General features: G+C 39.2%; 1 pseudogene; it reads right to left on the bottom strand.

Moving 5' to 3' along the window:
* The window catches only part of LOC109845947, a 30320-nt pseudogene continuing 5360 nt past the window's right edge, over positions 213-25172 (bottom strand).

Raw genomic sequence — 25172 nt, 5'->3', positions numbered from 1 at the left:
TAAAGATTACCCAACAATGCTACATGCTTATTCAATTTTGTTTTTCTTTTGTTAATTTACCCTTGCAAGCTTACACAATAATACAAACACAAACAGTTTGTGGTATCAACTGCCTTTGCTCATAACGAAAATGCAATGGGGAAGTAACATGAACCGCAAATAGTTCAATTAGTAAATTTTTCATCTCGTTGATTCAAAGTTTGTTTCAACGGCTATAAAAGCCTGAACCCATTCACCAAATCCACATGATCGTCGATAGACTTCGAGAACTTCTCTGCTTCTCCAATGTATGACTGGGGAGTCAAATTCAAGAGAACGCTCTTTGCTTCTTCTAGTGTGTTCCTTCAGCTTCTCATATGCCTCTGGGACGTTGTATCTGTGCATAACCTAATGTAAGAAAACAAGAGAGAGTTCATCAGCAACAAGGGTCTCTTTTATTCTTTAATATTATTGGTTATTTTGATGTTGATTGAGCAAATGATATTCTTGATAGTGTCTCGTTGGCAGATATTGTACTTTTATTGGAGGAATATGGTGATCTCACGATGAAGCAGACTATCGTGCCGTGATTTATTGCTAAGGTTTATTATCAAGTTTTGGCTCTCGCTGCTTGAGGGATTATGTTGATTAAATACCTTCATCAGGAGATAGGTGTGTTTCTACCTCACGCTATGGAAATACATCGTAATAATCAGGTTCTGGCGTATATTGCCAATGGTACAGACTAAGTCTTATGAGAACAGAAAGCATATAAAGGTTGATTGTCACTTCATTATGAAATGATATTGAGCAAAATGTGAATTCACATGTCAATTCAGACAAATAGGTAACGGTTTCCCTAAAACATTACCTTTTTTTTGGTGGGGGGGGAGGAGGAAGGGGAAGGGAATTTTTTGCTTTGCTTTAACTAGCTAAAAATGGAATTAGGATTCTCTCCTAATACCTAATATTTCCTATTGAGCTTTATGAAGAATTGGGAGTGGGACCCACAAGGATGGGTGGGAAAATGAAAGGTCATGATGAAAATGAAAGGCTAGGATCTCCTTATTAGGAGATATTTGGAGATTTTCATTAGGAGAGGATCCCAGTCCCATTGAGACTTAATGTAATTATATTCTATTTGTTTTCGAGTGAAAATACCCCTCTCTTGGACTGTCATCTTTCCCAACATATAGTCAAAATGCTGGGGGAGGTGGAATTAGATGTCCTATATAAAACCTTCTCATTCTAAAAATAACAATCAATATATACATATATATATGTTGTAGAATATCTAGTGCTCGTAGGAACAGTGCCTAGACCGAGAAGGTCTTATAGATCGAGGAGATCTTTGCTTGATAGATAGAGGAGATCTTTGTCTTATAGATCGAGGAGATCTTTGCCTGATAGATCGAGGAGATCTTTGCCTGATATATCAAGGAGATCTTTGTCTTACAGATCGAGGAGATCTTTGCCTGATAGATCGAGGAGAACTTTGACTGATATATCGAGGAGAACTTTGCCTTATAGATCAAGGAGATCTTAACAGTACTGGGTCATTGCACACCAAATTATTGGACTGCTGTTCCTGGAAGCAATTTGGCCTTAGGATCCTTGCACCGGAGTAGGCCAAATAATGCTTTAAGCACAACATTTTATAAGCGCACAGCAGCTGAGTTAGAAAATTTTAAATTACTGCACTGTCAGGGCTTACTATTTGTATTGGTTCTGCAAGCACCTCTCACACCTGGTCTAGGTCTTCATTGAGACGAGACTCATTTACCTACACATAATGGAGAAGAAATAAAGAATTAAGAAACGAAGAGAGTTACAAAGCAGTGTAATTTCATGAGTCATGTCATTATTAAATATGTAATTTGGAACGAGACATGTTGATGGCACTGTATCAAAAATGTACAATCAAAGTATTCTTACTTTAAAATAATGAGCTTTAAACTTCAAACTAATTTGGGCAAGTTTCATAGTAAACTTGATTAAATGTAGTGGTGGAAAATTATGACCCGACTCATCAACCCGAACCGACCCAACCCGTTTATATTGGGTATGGGTCGAGTTATATGGGTCGGGTCATAAACAGGTCAACCCAAACAAACCCGTTTATTAGATGGGTAAATTAGGGTTGACCCGAACTGACCCGTGTAACCCAATACCGACCCATTTAATTCTAAATGGGTTGCAAACTCCAAATATGAAGATCATCTTCATCATCTTTATCCTCCTCCTTCTCCTCTCTCTCCTCTTCCTTCGACCCCTAGTTTCCCGCCAGGTCTAGCGTCTCCGGCACGGTCGACCACGTCTCGGCCCTCATCGACAGAGAGCCAGCATTTCAATGGTCGAGATTGGTCGTAGTTCCGCTCGTACGGACGAGATCGGAGGAGGATAAGGGGAGGTCAGAGAAGGGGAGGAAATGGGTGCCCGACGTGCTCTGCGAGCTGCAGGAAGCTGGAGAACCTGTTGCTATCGGGGAACTACTTCACCTCGATGGGGAGAGATGCTAGGATCTGGTCGAGAGCGGAGCTCTAGATCTGAGGAGGAACTACGTTGTGAGGTTGAAGGGTTAGAGGTCAGCCTGGGAGTGCGCTGGTTTTTTTCTAAAGCCCAGGTTCAATCCGATTTGGACTTTTATGTCGTGCGAGGATCAGAGGGATTGGGGGGTTCGTCTTGAAATGGATCCACATTTCTATGATCTTGTAACTCATAGAATTTAGCATCTTGCATTAGTGACAAATTCAAATTTAACATATGCCCAACCTAAATAGTTAAAGCAAGAACAGAACAAACAACATACATGAAGCAAAGAACGACGACAGCGGCACATTACCTACCAATAACACATCTAGTTTTATATCTAATTATCTAGCGATAACCATGTCATGCAGATTTTACTGCTAACCTGAAGCTTCCGGATTCCTTGTAGTGCACGTTTGTATGCCAAGAGAGAATATCCAGATCCAATACCCAAATTCCTCAAAATAGTGGAATCGGTCAAATACCTATGTCAATGATTACACATACAATAAGTATAGTATCACTTTACAAGAATGAGACACTAAGACGTGTTTTTTGAATTGTGATATAGCACTGAACTTCACATTAGGTACTCCTGAAGAACCATGAATAAAGATGGAAAAGTAAATGATACACACCTGCATATGAGAGATGGGCAATTTCGAGCTGAGAGCTAGCAGATAAAATAGCATTAGCCAAACACAAGTTGCCCTCACTATTCTCAAAATCAATGGCATTAACTTTATGAGGCATAGTTGAAGATCCAATCTCCCTAGCCTTGGTCATCTAGAAAGCAAAATTATCATGAAATCGTTTAGTTCCAAATAAGAAGTTTGGGAGATAAAATAGGCCCTAATATTTTAGGGGCATAGTGGTCAAGCATAAGAAAGTTACCTGGTTAAAATAACCTAACGAAATATAGCTTCATGTGTCCCGATCAAAATCAGTCAGGATGTTATTAAACTGAACAACTGCATTGAAAAGCTTTACGATATGGTCATGCGGCTCAATCTGTATACGGAGCAAGCAACATGCTCAGATAGAGAGTATGCATGCAAGCCAAGTGCCATTCCATTCATAGGCCAGATTGACGTAACCTTTTAGACAACACAAACCTAACAAAATTATTAGTTGGCGCTACAATTCTATTATTATTTATGCACTAAATGGTTGGTGTAGAATAGGCTAATTGATAAATGTACTGTAATTCCAAGATAGATGGATAACCTACAAGTGTATCTACTTATTATCAAGCATGCACATGATAGTATATACTTACTATATGAATCACCTTTTATAAACTCTTGAAACGTGAAATGGCAAAAAAAACTACATTTTAATGACCTGAGTTGATTGCAAAACTCATATTAAAGAAAATTCTGAGGCTCTATTAGTTATACACTTTTACAGTTTGTATAGTTGCCTAAATCTTCACGAGGACTGTTTACTAGTAAACTAGTTCAAGCAGAGAACAATGAATACAAGCAGCAATGTCAAAAAAGTATAGGTAAATAAAGTACTCCTCCCATTAGTGAAAGCTGTCCAAGTCATCCACAAAGAAAAAACCATATCAAAATCGTCTATGCACTACTTAATTACTCAAAAAAAAGATCCATCAAGCTGAAATGAATTAGATAGGTAAAACCTTGTGAAGAGAAAAGTAGTAGAAGTAAATAAACATGTCTGAGTCATATAAGGGTTGAAACCTAACCCCAAAGAGGTCACAAACTCAACTGCAACAGTTGGCCATTCAATATCAGGATATGCAACTTTATGTGCATTGTAGTTTCCAACAGCTCCAGCACACTTGCCTAATATTTGCACTTCTGTAAAGGTCTTCCCTACTTCACTTAGTCTGAAAGCAAAATTTGCCATCTCCTTTCCCAAGGTAGTTGGTGAAGTAGGCTACAAAGGGAGTTAGAAGATATCAGAACTAAACCACATAAACCTATTACAAAAGCAAATCATTTATTCCTATAGCATAACGATGAAAATTATCAATATGATATTTCAGCTGCTTTGAGCAGTCAACTTAGTATATGTCCGCTTCTAATATTGGCCATGTCATGCCCCGGCCTGATGGGCCTATTGGTACAATACAAGCCGTGGGACCCAACAAGTATAACGTTTTGTTTGGCTCAATCTACTGCCAAATCGACTAACCGATGTTACACTTAAATAATTTAAGCCACTTAAATTCTCACTTATTTCCTGATGTTGGACTAAATAGGAGTGTCACAAACACCCTGTTGTACAGAGCGGAACCGAAGGCACACAAATACAAACAAGATTGGAATACTTATCAACAACCAAACAAGTAACACAAATGCAAGACAACAGATTTTACGTGGTTCAGTAAATCTACCTACGTCCACAGGAGCGGCACAATAATTTCTTATTAATAACAAGAAATTACAAATAAGAGAGAGGATCTCAAACTTTAGATCTCTCAAACAAATAGCAATTGATTTTATTCTAAAATCAATGCTCAAACACTCTCTCTCTATTACAATAACTTGCCCAATTAATATTCACCAACCCCTTCTCAACAGTAATTGAGAATAGGAACAAAAGGTAATAAAAATCAAAAATTTCCCAAACTACAGAGAGAACTGTAACTCAAGAAATTACCACCGCCAATCTTTTCTTCTCTCTCTGCTCTCGCGCTTACTAATTCGCGCACGAATAGGGTTTCCCTTTTATAGGGAAACCATAGGGTGGTCGGTTTATGCGCTCCAGCTATGCTCCAGCTACGCTCTAGCTGGATACAACCATGCACGGGTGAGGTTCACTCCGCTACAAGTGAGATCATGGGCGAGGGCGACATCAACAGGTGAGATCCGCTACAGGCGAGTTCGATCCATGCAGCAGGCGAGATCCACTCGCCTCCCAAGCTCGACCTCGCCACGCACTTCGCCTGCGATCTCGAACAGGAGACTTTCCTCGCCTCCTCAACTTCACCATCGACCTCTACAAGCGATCTTCCTCACCTCCTCAACTTTGCCATCAAAGGCGAGCTTCGATCTCAGGTACGATCTACTACAAATCTCCACCTCGACGAACGTTTCCCCTAAACTAAGCCGACACTGACCAAAACAAATGTCTCACTTGTTGCATCTAGTACGAAGTGAAACAATTCACGACAACGGACTCAATCCCCAATAAGTCAGGAACCAAATGAGAATGAGACCATTCTCCAAACGTCGATGTCTACTCACCAAATTGGCTGCATCAAGCCTTCACGTATCATCTTGTCCAAGGAATTAAGCCTTCACGTAGTTCACCACATGACCTCCAAAGGCCCTCAACAGTGAAGAATGTTTAACAACTCCATACAATAACCAAATTTCACTCTAATGACAACTTTGGTCAACATATCTGCCAGATTGTCCTTTGTGTGGATCTTCTCCAATCTGACATCTCCATCATCCAATACGTCTCGAACAAAATAGAATCTAACATCAATGTGCTTTGTGATAGCATGATAAACCTGGTTCTTAGCCAAATAGATAGCTGACATACTATCATAATGTACCCTGATGGTATCCTGTGCAATCCCCAGGTCATCCAATAACTCCTGCAACCATAAAGCCTCCTTCATAGATTCAGTCAACGCTATATACTCTGCCTCCGTAGTGGAGAGAGCCATTGTAGACTGAAGTGTGCATCTCCAACACACCAGTGCTCCGGCTAGTGTAAACACATATCCAATAGTAGACTGGCGCTTGTCAAGATCCCCTGCATAATCGAAATCCACATAACCAATACAATCCTGCCCATTCTTCCTATTCTTCTCAAATACCAAACCGAAATCCACGGTACCTTTTATATACTATAGAATCCACTTCACGGTCTCCAATGACCCTTCCCTGGGTTGTGCATATACCTAGATACCATGCTCATGGCCTGTCACAAATCTGGCCTTGTACACACTATCCCAGACATCAAACTACCCACCGTATTGGCATATAGAACTTTGGACATGTATTCACGATCCTCAACTAAAACAGGTTACATCTTAGCTGATAGCTTAAAGTGGAGAGCTAATGGAGTACTCACCGCCTTAGCATTACCGTTATAACTGAATTTCTTCAGCATCTTCTGTAAGTAACTCCTCTGTGTCAACTTCATCCTCCCCTTCACCCTGTCTCTCTCAATCTCCATACCCAATATCTTCTTTTCTTCTCCAAGATCCTTCATCTCAAATTCAGATGACAGTTCCCTTTTCAACTTTCTAATAGCTGAAGTATTCCTGGAAGTAATGAGCATATCGTCAGCATATAACAGCAAATAAATATACTCACCATTCTGTAGCTTGTGTATGTAAACACAGAGGCCATATGGGCTTCTCGTGTATCCTCAGCCAATAATGAAGTCGTCGAATCTCTTATACCATTGTCATGACGATTGCTTCAATCCGTAAAGAGACTTCTTCAGCTTGCATACTAATTTTTCCTTTCCTGTAGCTTTGAACCCCATAGGTTGTGTCTTGTAGATCTCCTCTTCTAAATCTCCATGTAGAAAGGCTGTCTTAACATCCATCTGGACCAAATCCAAATCCAGCTGTGCCATCAACGCCAATTATATTCTTATCGACAAATGCTTTACAACAGGTGAGAATACCTCATTTTAACCTATGCCCTCAAGCTAGGCATACCCTTTGGCAACCAATCTGGCTTTATACTGAATGTCCCCAATAGAAGATCCTTCTTTCTTCACATATACCCACTTGCATCCAATAGCCTTCTTATCCTTTGGTAGCTTTGCAAGTTCTCAAGTGTCATTCTTATGAAGAGACTGCATCTCTTCCTCCATAGCTTCCCTCCACATAATCGAATCAGAGCTTGACCATGCTTCCCTAAATGAAGAAGGAACCAAATCATCAACGTTCTACTGATAAAGCATATGCAACCATGACATCCTCATATCTAGCTAGCCGACGAATGTTTCTTCTTGGTCTATTAGCTGTAATGGACTCCTGAACATAACCCTGTTCTTGAGTCCCAACATCCACTGTATCCTCCACTTGCCCGTCTGTCATATCATCTCCTCCCAGTGTCACCTCTGTTGGAGTCTTAATAGATACAGTGCTATCTGAAGTTTGTAGAGTCACATCTTCCTCCACCTGCTATGATACCCCACTAGTCTGGCTTTCCTCCAACTGTTGAGGAATCTGAGACCTCATCATGTGAGCCTCATCAAAAGTGACATCTCTGCTAATGACCATCTTCTTGTCTTATGGATCCCACAACTTGAAGCCTTTAACTCCATCTCTAAATCCCACAAAGGCTGCTTTCCTCGCCCTCGGATTCAATTTATCATCACTGACATGGTAATAAGCAGGACACCTAAATATACGAAGCGACTCATAGTCAATAGCTACCGAACCAGACCAACGCGCTATAGGAGTCTTTCCATGTATCGCAGTACACGATAACCTATTCACGAGATGGATCGTTTAAACCAACGCCTCGGCCAAAAAGGATCTTGACAATCCATTTTGTATCATCATACATCGCACCTTCTCTAGCAAGGTACGGTTCACCCTTTCAGCCACCCCGTTTTGTTGCGGTATCTCACGAACTGTGAAGTGTCGCCTAATGCCGTGATCCCAACAAAACTGCAAATACGGATCACTCTTGTACTCACCAACATTATCCGAACGTAGTACATTCACCTTTCTACCTGTTTGCAGCTCCACTTTCTTCTTCCACTCCGCAAATATATCCAGGACCTCATGTTTATGCTTCATGGGGTATACCCAATTCCTCCTAGAATAATCATTAATGAATGTGATAAAATAATTGGCCCCACCAAGAGATGTGTTCTTGGAAGGATCCCAAATGTCAGTATGAATATAATCCAATATACCTTAGGTATTGTGAATTGCGGTGCCAAATTTCACTTTTGTCTTCTTCCCAAATATGCAATGTTCACACAGCTCCATCTTACAGGTCTTTACACCCTTAAATAGCCCCTGTTTCGCCAATACCTGTAGGGACTTATCACCAGTGTGTCCCAATCTCATATGCCATAAGCTAGTAGTATCTTTCTTTGTGGTAATCGAAGCTGTCAGACCCTCTGTTACAGTCTTACCCTTCAAGTAGTAAAGGTTGTTTTTCCTGACACCTCGCATCACCACCAGACCCTCTGTTACAGTCTTACCCTTCAAGTAGTAAAGGTTGTTTTTCCTGACACCTCGCATCACCACCATGGACCCCTTTGTGACCTTCAGAGTTGCATTCTCCAAGATCACCCTATAGCCAGCGACCTCCAAAGTTCCAAGTGAAATGATATTCTTCGTCAATTAAGGAACGAATCTCACTTCCTTCAACTCCCTAGTCACCCTGTCATACATCCTGATCCGGACTATACCAATACCACCGATAGGGCATACATGGTCATTACCCATGAGCATGACATCCCCTCTTTCCAATTCCTCAAAGCTGGAGAACAAATCCCTCCTCCGACAAATATGGTATATAGCACGTGAATCCAACATCCACTCCGTAGATTCGGCATAACAAACTGACGGTAATGCTGGGCATAAATAGCCTGAAGAATCTGAATTTGAATTATCACCACTAACTTTGGCAATATTCACTTCTGAAGCCTGTACAACTTTCCCCTTATTCTTCCTGGCTCTATCCTTCAACTTTGGGAAGTCGATCTTCCAATGACCCTCTTCTTTACAGAAGCGACATTGATTCCTACCAATACTCTTATAGCCACCTCCTTGCATTTACTTGGAGAGATTAAATGGATGGTGGTTTGGACTACTGCCTCTCACTGCCAATGCATATCCTGATGCCTTCTCGGAGGATTCACTATCTCTCTTCCTCAACTCATAGTTCACCAATGCTGAGGTCACCTCCTTTTAGCGGACAGTGGTTTTACCATTGATCATCGTAAGGAAAAATGTACCGAAATCATCCTCTGGCAATGAACATAGCAACAACATCGCCTTATCTTCATCCTCTACCATGATATCCACATTGGTCATATCTGATAGCAATTTTGTGAAGTTAATGACATGTTCTCTAATGGAAACTCCCCTCTTCATCTTGAATTGGCAAAACCTCTTCATTAAGTTAAGCCGATTCTCAATGCTCTTCGTAAGATACTTCTCATTGAGTGTTTCCCAGAACCATTTTGTCGACATCTTGTTCATCACATCATAGATCAAATCCGGCGTCAAACATGATCGAATAACCCCACAAGCTCTACTATTTATTTTCTTCCAAATCTTATCCTCCATGTCTTCAGGTTTCTCTTGTAACTCAAAAGTCTCCTCCAAATTTTGGCCGACTAATGCATCCATCACTTGACACCTCCACAAACCTAAATTTATCTTGCCATCAAATTTTTGAGCATCAATTTTTGTATTACTAATGCTCAACCCTTGTATCGCCTTTGAAAGAGACGATCCCGATGTACTTGTTTCACCCATGTTGATAATCCAATCTCTTCAAATGAGAATCCAAGCTCTAGCTTTCTTCTCCAAATCGAACACCAAGTCAAACCCGGAGCTCTGATACCACTTATTGTGCACAGCAAAACTGAAGGCACACAAATACAAACGAAATTGGAATACTTATCAACAACTAAACAAGTAACACAAATGCAAGACAACAGATTTTATGTGGTTCGACAAATCTGCCTTCGTCCACGGGAGCGACACAATAATTTCTTATTAATAACAAAAAATTACAAATAAGAGAGAGGATCTCAAACTTGAGGTCTCTCAAACAAATAGAAATTGATTTTAATCTAAAATTGATGCTCAAACACTCTCTCTATTACAATAACTTCCCCAATTAATATTCACCAACCCCTTCTCAATAGTAAATGAGAATAGGGACAAAAGGGAATAAAAATTAGAAATTTTCCAAACTCCAGAGAGAACGGAAGCTTAAGAAATTACCACCGCCAATCTCTTCTTCTCTCTTTGCTCTCGTGCTCACTAATTCGCGCACGAATAAGGTTTCCCTTTTATAGGGAAACCCTTAGGGCGGTCGGTCTATGCGCTCCAGCTATGGTCTAGCTTGCTCCAACCACACACAGGTGAAGTTCACTCCAGTGCAGGCGAGATCATGGGCAAGGCGGACATCAACAGGTGAGATCCGCTATAGGCGAGTTTGATCCACGTAGCAGGGGAGATCCGCTCGCCTCCCAAGCTCGACCTCGCCACACACTTCGCCTGAGATCTCGAACAAGCGACTTTCCTCACCTCCTCAAGTTCTCCATCGACCTCTACCGGAGATCTTCCTCGCCTCCTCAACTTCGCAATCGAAGGCGAGCTTCGATCTCAGGTATGATCTTCTACACACCCCACCTTAAATAAGCGACATCCTCATCATGACATGACAATTGGCACATCCCAGTATCACTTGGTTATGTGGACTCTTGAGCTGGCTCCCACCGCACTCACGCAGTATAGCACTTAGCCCCGCATAGCACTTAGTTCCACACTTCTGACTTGCAACTTCTATAATACAATTTGTCACGCCCCGGGCCGCTGGGCCCATTGGTGCAGTACAAGCCGTGGGACCCACCAAGCGTAACATGTTTGGCTCAACCCACTGCCAAAATCAACTAGCCGTGTTACACTTGAGCCTTTGGCATACCTATTTAAGCAATGTAACTTCTCACTCATTTTCTGATGTAGAACTAAATAAGAAACAAAGACATGATTATATTATTTTTAGCCTTCAAATTGAAAAGGTTCCATTCAATTTATTTTGTAGCATCAAGCTAAAAACTCGGGAAGAAAGGAACGTAGAACATGTCTTGCAAACATATATGAATGAAGATAGACAGTATAATCTTTATCAAACTAGTAATTATACATGATGTATTAGACCCATGTAGAAAATTCCTATGTTTTAGCATGTAATCATTATTTAATTATTTCTATATAAGCCCCCCCAAAAAGAAGCTTACTTTTGTATAAAAAAATTTCACCAAAATGACCAGCCAGAAATCTTTGAGTTATTTCAGCCAAAAAAAATCCAACACCAGGACATTAGGGAAAAATTCTTAGTGGAATATTACCCTGTGCACCTTAGATTAAGTTTAACTTTTTAAACCCAAGAGTACTTCGTTTTTCTTTGAGTACTCCCACTTCTCTAATCCTTCTCTAAACGTGCTGTTGTCAGTTGCATCCCTTCTCCATTTGGGATAAATTTCATTAAGAAATTACGATTGCTAAATAAATTAGTTCATGAAAATAAAAAAGAATTTTTCTTTTTCCTTGAAGCATTCTCTGCATTTTCTTAGTCTAATAGCTTCTGATTCTTTTTTTTAAATCAATATATACAATAAACTATGTCCTTCTATGTGTAAACACAAATAAAAGGGAAATATAAGATTTTCAATTATGCTTATATAGCATTAAAGTTTTTGTAGATAACATCTAATCAACTAAAAGTTGGTATTCCGTTATAACAAGAGTTGCCTCTCATCTAGAACTGAAAATACCCGTCCATGAGTGTGAGACAACAGGGAGATATGAGCATTTTCCTTCGCTAATTTGCATATTTCATCCAACAACTCAATCATCACAAGAAATATGACAGTGTTGAACGCCTCCTTCAGTGCCAATGCATGGGCTTAATTATTTATATCCTCTGATGTACTAGCAAAATGGAAAAACTCCAGTACCTAAATTTTTTTTTTGTAGAATCTGATGTCAAATATTAAGCATCAAATGAAATCTTTGAAATCACAGTTAGTCGTAGTTATAAAAAGAGGAAGCATAGAGTACCCACAACAAGGAACATCAAAAACTCACCTCAGCAATCTCAGCATTGGATTGACATTTCTGTTTCAAGAAGTAGTCCACTGCCTTAACATCATGGTTCAAGAGGCTCTAATTATGCAATAAAAATTAAGACAAGCAAACCACAATATTCTAATGCAATCAAAGTAGATGAGATAGGGTTAGGAATTGTTATCCTCTGACGCGCGATGTGTTAACGAGGTTCGGTCCGCTGACCTACGTCCCCGCTCCCCACTCTCGAGGAGAAATCTACTACACAACCCGGTTTGGAAGCCGAAACTTCGTCTACACAGCGATCCCCTCACGATCTCACACTACACAGTTGATCTCACTAGATCACACTCCCTCACAGTTGATCTACACAAGATCACACTCACAAGATAGTAGAAATGGTGCAAGACTCTCTCTTTACAAAGTCCCTATGGCAAAGAGAAAAAACACACTGAAGCTGGGAAGTGAACACACACAAAAACTCAGAGAAACAGGTTTTGAAAATATAGCTCAGAAAAAAAAACAGCGTCTCTTGTTTTTGCAAAAGTTAGGGCATTGAGGAAGAAGAAGAGTGAGGGTTTTTATAGGAGAAACAACCCATTTCAAAATCTTAACCTAATCTCCCCAAAGAAGAAACAATCTTTTAGCAGACTGTGCCAAAGATTGTGTACAGTCGACACAGGAACCCAGCTGAAGACCATTGAAAAAGGACCGTCGGTCGACCGACCGAAATTTCGGTCGACCGCGAGCCAGATCTGAAAACTAGAATACAAGCAGAGACTTCTTCGGTCGACCGGTCCGGTCGACCGATGGAAATCTCGAGCTCTTTGGTCGACCGCACCGGTCGACCGACAAACTCTCTGCTGCCCACTGACGAATGAACACAGGTACGGTCGACCGGTCCGGTCGACCGCATTCTGATACATTCTAAAATACTGAATTTGACATATTTAACAATTTGTAAAATATTCATTTGACTTCTGAAAATTATGAAACTTTACAAAAATGTTTTTAATACTAAAAACAAATTGTTTGGAAAAGGAATTTTGCAAATAGATCCTCATACTTGTAAGAAATAGTATTTTATGAAAAACACTTGAAAACATAAGTATGAAAACTTGTGTGTGATATCCTAATAGCTTCAAGTGAAATCAATAACTCTTTGCTGACATTCTAGCACTAGAGAGAAAATAAAAACTAGCTAATATCCTCACATAGAATACAATTCTTAAGTCTTGATATAGCTTGAGTTTGGATGAAGCTTTTATATGAATTTGTTGTTCTTGAAATAACATTGCTTCATCACTATGCCTCCTCCTCCTTTGGATATCATCGTTGTAGCGTATATTCCATCCAATCCTCCATAAATGGCACTAACAAGCTTGATAAATAAATTTACTACATTTACACTCAATAAGCCATTAGTACCGATAATGGTGGTTGTAAAACATCATCAAAACATAAGGGCTAACAATCTTCTCCTTTTTGATGATGACAACCAACCATTATATAAGAGCAAAAATAAAAATAGCTTATAGATAGGTGCTCCCCCTATCTATGAGCTCCCCCTAAGTATATGCAACAAATGAGGAGATTTCTCTCCCCCTTTGTCACCATCAAAAATGGGGTAAATAGATATGCATGCCAAAAAAAAATGCAACCAAAAGAAGCGAGCAATGTAGAACTATCACATATTGCATAAGCCCAAGCCATTTCTTATACGACAAAAATCATCCTCTCCAAGAGGCTTAGTAAATATATCCGCTAATTGAGATTTTGTGTCAACAAAGACTAGGGATACATCTCGTCTCTCTACATGATCACGTAAGAAATGATGGCGCACATCAATATGCTTGGTTCTAGAATGCATAACCGAATTTTTGGAAATATTTATAGCACTTGTGTTATCACAACAGATTTTAATATTTTGAAAATTCAAATCATAGTCAACTAAGCTTTGTTTCATCCATAAAACTTGAGCACAACATAAGCCGGCGGCAATGTATTCCGCTTCCGTAGTGGACAATGCAACACAATTTTGTTTCTTGGAAGCCCAAGAAACAAGTGAATTTCCTAAGAATTGGCATGTTCCACTAGTACTCTTGCGATCTACCTTACATCCGGCAAAGTCGGCATCACAAAAACCATATAAATCAAAAGAGGTGCTTTTTGGATAAAATAAACCAAGATTAAAAGTTCCATTAACATATTTAATGATCCTTTTAACCGCAATTAAATAAGATGCTTTAGGAGATGCTTGAAAACGTGCACATGAACACACACTAAACATAATATCGGGTCTACTAGCGGTAAGATAAAGAAGACTACCTATCATACCTCGGTATAGTTTTTGGTCCACATCTTCATGACTCTCATCCGCATCAAGCTTAACACTAGTACTCATGGGAGTAGGCGCATGCTTAGAATTCTCCAAATTGAATTTCTTAGCCAATTCCTTCGCATACTTGCTTTGTGAAATGAAGATCCCATCCTTAGTTTGCTTGACTTGGAGCCCGAGAAAGAATGTAAGCTCTCCCATCATACTCATCTCAAAGTGATCCTGCATAACTTTAGAGAATTCCTTGCACAAAGATTCGTTAGTAGCACCGAAAATGATGTCATCCACATATATTTGAACTAAAATGAAATCATTTTTTATTTTTCTCACAAAAAGAGTGTTATCAATTGTTCCTTTTTAAAAACCATTTTCAACAAGAAAACTAGAGAGGCGAGCATACCAAGCTCTAGGAGCTTGTTTCAACCCATATAAAGCTTTTTGAACCCGGTAAACATGATTTGGCAAAACATGATCTATGAAACCGGGGGGTTGCTCAACATATACTTCCTCTTTTATGAAACCATTTAAAAAGGCACTTTTAACATCTATTTGAAATAATTTAAAAATTTTAAAGCTAGCAAATGCCAAAAACATCCTAATAAATTCCAACCTTGCAACCGGTGCAAAGGTTTCATCATAGTCTATGCCCTCCTCTTGATTGTATCCTTGGGCAACCAAACGAGCTTTATTCCTAGTAACAATGCCATGTTCATCAAGTTTGTTTCTAAAAACCCATTTAGTACCAATAACACTAGCATTGTTAGGTCTAGGAACTAACTTCCAAACATCATTTCTTTGAAAATTATTTAGTTCTTCATGAATAGCCAAAACCCAAAATTCATCATTTAAAGCATCATTAATCTTTTTAGGTTCTAGTTGAGATAAGAATGCAACATTACCACACTCACTCAAGGCTTTTGAGCGAGTAATAACTCCTTGTGAAGGGCTCCTAATAATTTGTTCCTTTGGATGGTTTGATGCGAATTTCCAAGCATTAGGAAGTTCAATTTGTTCATGATCATTGGAGCTATCCACATCCTCCCTCAATATCATCATCATCATCTTTCCTAGGTAAAACAACTTGAGAACCAACATTAGTCTCATCAAAAGTAACGTTTATAGATTCTTCAACAACGAGACTTTATTTATTGAAGACCCTATAAGCCTTACTTCGAGGTGCATAACCCAAGAAAATACCAACATCAATTTTAGAATCAAATTTATCATGGTGATCTTTTGTATTTAAAATAAAACATTTGCAACCAAAGATACGAAAATAACCAATAAAAGGAGTTTTTCCGTAATAAAGTTCATAAGGAGTTTTCTTAAGCTTTGGTCTAATCAAAACACGATTTAAGACATGGAAAGCCGTATTAACGGCTTCCGCCCAAAGATATTTTGGCAAATCAAATGAGTTTAGCATAGTGCGTGCCATCTCTTGTATGGTGCGATTTTTCCGTTCAACAACACCATTTTGTTGTGGTGTTCTAGGAGCGGAAAACATATGAGTTATACCATGATGAGCACAAAAATCATAGAAAAATTCATTTTAAAATTCACCACCATGATCACTTCTTATTTTAACAACTTTCAAATCTTTTTTATTTTTAATTCTTTTGACATGATTAGCAAATTCTTCAAAACATTCATTTTTCTTTGCAATAAATATTGTCCATGTAAAACGAGAAAAATCATCAATAATCACAAATACATAGTGTTTGCCTTCAAGAGAGGTAACACGCATAGGACCAAATAAATCAAGATGAAGTAATTGCAAAGGTTTAGAAGTCGATACCTCATTGATGGATTTGAAAGAAGATTTTATTTGTTTACCTTTGGCACAATCCTCACATATTGTATCTTTGATGAAGTGCAAGCTAGGTAACCCTTTTACAAGATTTCTCTTAGACAATTTTGATATTAACTCCATATTTGCATGTCTAAGTCTCTTATGCCAAATCCAAGGATTTTCATCAATTGCCGTAAAGCACTTCACATCTTGATTCACTAGTTCATTCATCTCAAAATTGTATACATTAGATTTGCGATTAGCAATAAAAATAATTTTTCCATCCATACTAATGATGCATTTATCCGGTTTAAAGGAAATATCAAAACCTTTATCACTCAATTGGCTAATGCTAAGAAGATTATGATTCAAACCATTAACCAAATAAACATCTTCAATAACGGGTGAAGGTTTCTTACCAATAGAACCAATACCAATAATTTTACCTTTCTCACCTCCACCGAAGGAGACATTGCCTCCTTCAATCCTTGATAGGGTTGCAAATAACTCTTTGTTGCCCGTCATATGATGTGAGCAACCACTATCAAGGTACCACATCTCCTTACGTCGTTGCCGTGATGCTCCCTACAAAAGATGAAGATGAAGATATAGTGGCTTTAGGTACCCAAGTCTTGGGTCCTTGATGGTTAGTAGTCTTGGTACCTTTGGATACCCATATCATTCCATAAAAATCATGGTTGTCTTTAATCCTACAATAAGTAGAAATGTGTCCATGTCTCATACAATATGTGCACACAAAATTTCTTTTGTATGTATGAGTGTGAGAACCATAAAACCTATTTCTACCATGATGATGATAATTAGCATAAGCATGAGTGGGTCTAGTCCTACCTCTCTCAATTTCTAGTCTTTCAATCTTTGATATTAGCAATTCATCTTTTAGTGCAAGAGAAGTTGTTAATTGTTCTAGCTTATTATCACAAGAAGCATGCAACTTTTTAAAAGAAGAGTATTCTTTAGACATTCTCTTAAATTCAAAGTTCAACTCTTCTAAAGCCGTAGCTATGTCACATTGCATGTAGAAAGATTCACTTTCGGCCTCAGATATTACCTCTTGTTCATTTACCATGAAACAAATATTGGGGTCATGAAGAGCAAGTTTGGCTCCTTCTTCATTACTATCCGAATCACTTGGTTCGGATTCTTCCCATCCGGCATACATAGCCTTCTTATTCTTGTACTTCATGTACTTCTTCTTGAGCTTGGGGCAATCCTTAGCGATGTGACCCGGTTCATTGCACTCAAAACATTTACCTACATGTGAGGAAAATTTATTGTTAGATCGGGCGTTAAATTTCTTATTCATTTTTATGAGTCTAGAGATTCTTCTAGAGAGATAAGCCACTTCTCTAGAAAAATCAACTTCACTATCCGATGACGAAGAGGAGTTATCACTAGCTCCTTTGAGAGCTATGGTCTTTAACTTTGGTGATGGCTCCTCAACTTCCCGTGATGGCACTTCCTCCTTCTCCTTCCCCTTGAGCTTCTTCTCATGCACCTTGAGTTTTCCGATGAGGCTGTCGAGAGCTAAAGTAGTAAGGTCATGAGCTTCCTCAATGGCCGTAGCTTTGGGCTCCCATGCCGGAGTCAAAGAACGAAGTATCTTATAGTTCATCTCTTGAATAGACAAATGCTTGTCAAGATCATGTAATTCATTAATGATATTAGTAAAACGGGAAAATATAGCATCAATGGATTCATTAGGAAGCATTTTAAATAGGTCATAATCATGCATAAGTCCACTAATCTTAGATTCCTTAACTTGGGGGGTTCCTTCATGTGTGACACATAATTTTACCCAAATTTCGTATGCGGTTGCGCACGTGGAAACTCTATTGTATTCATTGGGGGAAAGACCACAAAATAAGGCGTTCATAGCCTTAGCATTGAGATTGGCTTGGTGCCTTTCTCCATCGGTCATGTTCCCGACTTTGGACTTCTCTACATATTTCTTTTTTATGAGCTCTAGGATGTCAAGATCAATGCAACGAAGATAAATTCTCATCCTAGCCTTCCAATAGGCAAAATTACTTCCGGTGAAGAGTGGTGGTCTAGTGGTGGATTGTCCTTCTAACATATGCATATTCAAAGAAGCCTCCATTAGATCTTTTCTCTAAGGCGGTTAAACCTAAAACTAATATAGAGACCTTGCTCTGATACCAATTGTTGGACCATAGAGGGGGGGTGATTAGGGTCAAGAGGCTCTAATTATGCAATAAAAATTAATACAAGCAAACCACAATATTCTAATGCAATCAAAGTAGATGAGTTAGGGTTAGGAATCGTTATCCTTTGACGCGCAATGTGTTAACGAGGTTCGGTCCGCTAACCTACGTCCCCGCTCCCCACTCTCGAGGAGAAATCCACTACACAACCCGGTTTGGAAGCCGGAACTTCATCTACACTGCGATTCCCTCACGATCTCACACTACACAGTTGATCTCACTAGATCACACTCCCTCACAGTTGATCTACACAAGATCACACTCACAAGAAAGTAGAAATGGTGCAAGACTCTCTCTTTACAAAGTACATATGGCAAACAGAAAGAACACATTGAATCTGGGAAGTGAACACACACAAAAACTCAGAGAAACAGGTTTTGAAAATATAGCTCAGAAAAAAAACAGCGTCTCTTGTTTTTGCAAAAGTTAGGGCATTGAGGAAGAAGAAGAGTGAGGGTTTTTATAGGAGAAACAACCCATTTCAAAATCTTAACCTAATCTCCCCAAAGAAGAAACAATCTTTCAGCAGACTGTGCCAAAGATTGTGTACAGTCGGCACAGGAACCCAGCTGAAGACCGTTGAAAAAGGACCGTCGGTCGACCGACCGAAATTTCGGTCGACCGCGAGCCAGATCTGAAAACTAGAAAACAAGCAGAGACTTCTTCGGTCGACCGGTCCGGTCGACCGATGGAAATCTCGAGCTCTTCGATTGACCGCACCGGTCGACCGACAAACTCTCTGCTGCCCACTGACGAATGAACACAGGTGCGGTCGACCGCATTCTGATACATTCTAAAATACTGAATTTGACATACTTTAACAATTTGTAAAATATTCATTTGACTTCTGAAAATTGTGAAACTTTGCAAAAATGTTTTTAATACTAAAAACAAATTGTTTGGAAAAGGAATTTTGCAAATAGGTCCTCATACTTGTAAGAAATAGTATTTTATGAAAAACGCTTAAAAACCAAATAGGTCCTCATACTTGTAAGAAATAGTATTTTATGAAAAACGCTTAAAAACATAAGTATGAAAACTTGTGTGTGATATCCCAATAGCTTCAAGTAAAATCAATAACTCTTTGCCTACATTCTAGCACTAGAGAGAAAATAAAAACTAGCTAATATCCTCATATAGAATGCAATTCTTGAGTCTTGATATAGCTTGAGTTTGGATGAAGCTTTTATTTGAATTTATTGTTCTTGAAATAACATTGCTTCATCATTATGCCTCCTCCTCCTTTGGATATCATCGTTGTAGCGTATATTCCATCCAATCCTCCATAAATGGTACTAACAAGCTTGATAAATGAATTTACTATATTTGCACTCAATAAGCTATTAGTACCGATAATGGTGGTTGTAAAACATCATCAAAACATAAGGGCTAATAACTTTTTCAATATTTTTCACTTCCAGAGCATCAGCTTTGCTGAAGCCACTAACTATACTTTCTAAATAAGACCTGGCATTCTCGCTAAAGCTTGAACCTCCTTGATTTTAGGTATTTCTGATAATTTTAGCAACCATTTTACCTAAAAAAGAATCTCTTCAAATTAGCATTTTGCACTAAGTAGCCAACCTGAAAATAACTACAGTGGCCAGCTTTGTCAGATCATGATGGGTATTGGAGAAAGTGGTAAACCTTTTTTACTTGTAAGTTACCTCTTTCTCCATTACCCAAGACATGACTATACTATGACAAGTTTTAATGATGACTGCTACTATGCCTCTGGGACGTTGTATCTGTGCATAACCTAATGCAAGAAAACAAGAGAGAGTCCATCAGCAATAAGGGTCTCTTTTATTCTTTAATATTATTGGTTATTTTGATGTTGATTGAGCAAATGATACTCTTGATAGTATCTCGTTGGTAGATATTGTACTTTTATTGGAGGAATATGGTGATCTCACGATGAAGCAGACTATCGTGCCATGATTTATTGCTAAGGTTAATTATCAAGTTATGGCTCTCGCTGCTAGAGGGATTATGTTGATTAAATACCTTCATCAGGAGATAGGTGTGTTTCTACCTCAGGCTATGGAAATACATCTTAATAATCAGGTTCTGGCGTATATTGCCAATGGTACATACTAAATCTCATGAGAATAGGAAGCATATAAAGGTTGATTGTCACTTCATTATGAAATGATATTGAGCAAAATGTCACTTCACATGTCAATTCAGACAAATAGGTAACGGTTTCCCTAAAACATTACCTTTTTTTTTAAGGGGGGGGGATGAGGAAGGGGAAGGGAATTTTTTGCTTTGCTTTAACTAGCTAAAAATGGAATTGGGATCCTCTCCTAATACCTAATATTTCCTATTGAGTTTTATGAAGAATTGGGAGTGGGACCCACAAGGATGGGTGGGAAAATGAAAGGTCATGATGAAAATGAAAGGCTAGGATCTCCTTATTAGGAGATATTTGGAGATTTTCATTAGGAGAGGATCATAGTCCCATTGAGACATAATGTAATTATATTCTATTTGTTTTCGAGTGAAAATACCCCTCTCTTGGACTGTCATCTTTCCCAACATATAGTCAAAATGCTGGGGGAGGTGGAATTAGATGTCCTATATAAAACCTTCAAAAACAATACAACATACAAGCAGACCTTTGATATTACATCATATAACCAACAAAAGCAGAAAAATCATTCTAAAAATAACAATCAATATATACATATATTATTATTTTATTAGTGCATAATATTTTCCCAAACGCTATAAATAGACCCCAAATCCTTAAGGAAAATTCATTCTAAAAATAACAATCAATATATACATATATATATATGTTGTAGAATAGCTAGTGCTCGTAGGAAGAGTACCTAGATCGAGAAGGTCTGATAGATCGAGGAGATCTTTGTCTGAAAGATCAAGGAGATCTTTACCTGATTGATCGAGGAGATCTTTGTCTTATAGATCGAGGAGATCTTTGCCTGATAGATCGAGGAGAACTTTACCTTATAGATCGAGGAGATCTTGACAGTACTGGGTTGTTGCACACTAAAGTACTGGACTGCTATTCCTGAAAGCAGTTTGGCCTTGGGATCCTCGCACCGGAGTAGGCCAAATAATGCTTTAAGCACAACATTTTACAAATGCACTGCAGCTGAGTTGAAAAATTTTAAATTACTGCACTTTAGTTTTCTATTCAGTTTTTGCTATTATATATCTGTATTATTCCAGATTTAACCATAGACGCTAATAGTCTAAAGGGAAGTGCAGTACACTGTCAGGACTTACTATTTGTATTTGTTCTGCAAGCACCTCCCACACCTGGTCAAAGTCATCATTGAGACAAGACTCTTTTACCTACACATGATGGAGAAGAAATAAAGAATTAAGAAACGAAGAGAGTTACAAAGCAGTGTAATTTCATGAGTCATGTCATTATTAAATATGTAATTTGGAATGAGACATATTGATGGCACTGTATCAAAAATGTATAATCAAAGTATTATTACTTTAAAATAATGAGCTCTAAACTTCAAACTAATTTGGGTGAGTTTCAAAGTAAACTTGATTAAATATAGTGGTGGCAAATTCTGACCCGACCTATTAACCTGACCCGACCCGACCTGTTTATATTAGGAATGGATCGAGTTATATGGGTCGGGTCATAAACGGGTCAACCCGAACTGACTCGTTTATTAGATGGGTAAATTAGGGTTGACCCGAACTGACCCGTGTAACCCAATACCGACCCGTTTAATGGGTAAATTAGGGTTGACCCGAACTGACCCGTGTAACCCAATACCGACCCGTTTAATTCTAAATGGGTTGTAAACTCCAAATATTAAGATCATCTTCGTCGTCCTCATCCTCCTCCTTCTCCTCTCTCTCCTCTTCCCTCTACCCCCAGTTTCCCGCCAGGTCCAGCGCCTCCGGTGCGGTCGGTCGCGTCTCGGCCCTTATCGACAGCGAGCCAGCATTTCAACAGTTGAGATCGGTTGCGGTTCCACTCGTACGCACAAGATCAGAGGAGGATAAGTGGAGGTTAAAGAAGGGGGAGGAAATAGGTGCCAGATGTGCTATGCGACCTGGCGAGCTGCGGGAAGCTGGAGAACCTGTCGCTGTCGGGAAACGACTTCACCTCGATGGGGAAAGCTACTGGGATCTGGTCAAGAGCAGAGCTCTGGATCTAAGGAGGAACTACATTGCGGGGTTGAAGGGCCAGAGGCCAGAGGTCAGCCTGGGAGTGCGCTGGTTTTTTTCTAAAGCCTCGGTTCTGTCCGGTTTTGACTTTTATGTCTTGCGAGGATCAGAAGGATTGGGGGGTCGCCGGAGTGAGGCGAAGGCCAAAAAGGCGGGGACCGTGGTTTGTAATACTGTGAATAAACGGCAACCTAATCCTTAATTAGGATTGTTTATTAAAAGGGTCAATCTCTTGTACAATCTATGTAGCAGTGTTGCATATTTTGACTCGTGATTGTCGAAAGAGTCAAAAGAATTTCATCTTGATCTATATAGTATCCACGATATTGAACTGAGATTTGATAAATGGGTCATTCGGGTTATGTGGGTCGGGTCGGGTAACCCGTTTAATAAATGGGTCGGATAGCATTGACTCATTTGTTAACCCGACCCAACCCGACCCATTTGCCACCCCTTTAAGCACAGTGTTTTACAAATGCACTGCAGTTGAGTTGAAAAATTTTAAATTACTGCACTTTAGTTTTCTATTCAGTTTTTGCTGTTATATATCTGTATTATTCCAGATTTAACCATAGACGCTAATAGTCTAAAGGGAAGTGCAGTACACTGTCAGGACTTACTATTTGTATTTGTTCTGCAAGCACCTCCCACACCTGGTCAAAGTCATCATTGAGACAAGACTCTTTTACCTACACATGATGGAGAAGAAATAAAGAATTAAGAAACGAAGAGAGTTACAAAGCAGTGTAATTTCATGAGTCATGTCATTATTAAATATGTAATTTGGAATGAGACATATTGATGGCACTGTATCAAAAATGTATAATCAAAGTATTATTACTTTAAAATAATGAGCTCTAAACTTCAAACTAATTTGGGTGAGTTTCAAAGTAAACTTGATTAAATATAGTGGTGGCAAATTATGACCCGACCCATTAACCCGACCCGACCCGACCTGTTTATATTAGGAATGGATCGAGTTATATGGGTCGGGTCATAAACGGGTCAACCCGAACTGACCCGTTTATTAGATGGGTAAATTAGGGTTGACCCGAACTGACCCGTGTAACCCAATACCGACCCGTTTAATTCTAAATGGGTTGCAAACTCCAAATATTATGATCATCTTCGTCGTCTTCATCCTCCTCCTTCTCCTCTCTCTCCTCTTCCCTCTACCCCCAGTTTCCCGCCAGGTCCAGCGCCTCCGGTGCGGTCGGTCGCGTCTCGGCCCTCATCGACAGCGAGCCAGCATTTCAACGGTTGAGATCGGTCACGGTTCCACTCGTACGCACAAGATCAGAGGACGATAAGTGGAGGTTAGAGAAGGGGGAGGAAATGGGTGCCAGATGTGCTATGCGACCTGGCGAGCTGCGGGAAGCTGGAGAACCTAGGTACTCCTCAAGAACCATGAATAAAGATGGAAAAGTAAATGATACACACCTGCATACGAGAGATGGGCAATTTCGAGCTGAGAGCTAGCAGATAAAATAGCATTAGCCAAACACAAGTTGCCCTCACTATTCTCAAAATCAATGGGATTAACTTTATGAGGCATAGTTGAAGATCCAATCTCCCCAGCCTTGGTCATCTGGAAAGCAAAATTATCATGAAATCGTTTAGTTCCAAATTGGAAGTTTGGGAGCTAAAATAGGTCCTAATATTTTTAGGGGTATAGTGGTCAAGCATAAGAAAGTTACCTGTTTAAAATAACCTAACGAAATATAGCTCCATATATCCCCAATCAAAATCAGTCAGGATGTTATTAAACTGAACAACTGCATTGAAAAGCTTTGCGATATAGTCATGCGGCTCAATATGTATACGGAGCAAGCAACAGGCTCAGATAGAGAGTATGCATGCAAGTCAAGTGCCATCCCATTTATAGGCCACACTGATGTAACCTTTCAGACAACACAAACTCAACAAAATTATTAGCTGGCACTGCAATTCCATTATTATTTATGCACTAACTGGTTGGTGTAGAATAGGCTAATTGATGTACTATAATTCCAAGATAGATGGATAACCTGCAAGTGTATCTACTTATTATCAAGCATGCACATGATAGTATCTACTTACTATATGAATCACCTTTTGTAAACTCTTGAAATGTGAAATGGCAAAAAAAAACCTACATTTCTGTCACCTGAGTCGATTGCAAAACTCATATTAAAGAAAATCCTGAGGCTTTATTAGTTATACACTTTTACAGTTTGTATAGTTGCCTAAATCTTCACGAGGACTGTTTACTAGTAAACTAGTTCAAGCAGAGAACAATGAATACAAGCAGCAGTGTCAAAAAAGTACAAATAAAGTACTCCTCCCATTAATGAAACTTGTCCAAGTCATCCG

This window comes from Asparagus officinalis, chromosome 6 (assembly GCF_001876935.1).
Source record: "Asparagus officinalis chromosome 6, Aspof.V1, whole genome shotgun sequence".
NCBI lineage: Eukaryota > Viridiplantae > Streptophyta > Magnoliopsida > Asparagales > Asparagaceae > Asparagus > Asparagus officinalis.
Note: the sequence above shows the minus strand (reverse complement) of the source record. Positions and strands in the feature narration are given on the sequence as shown.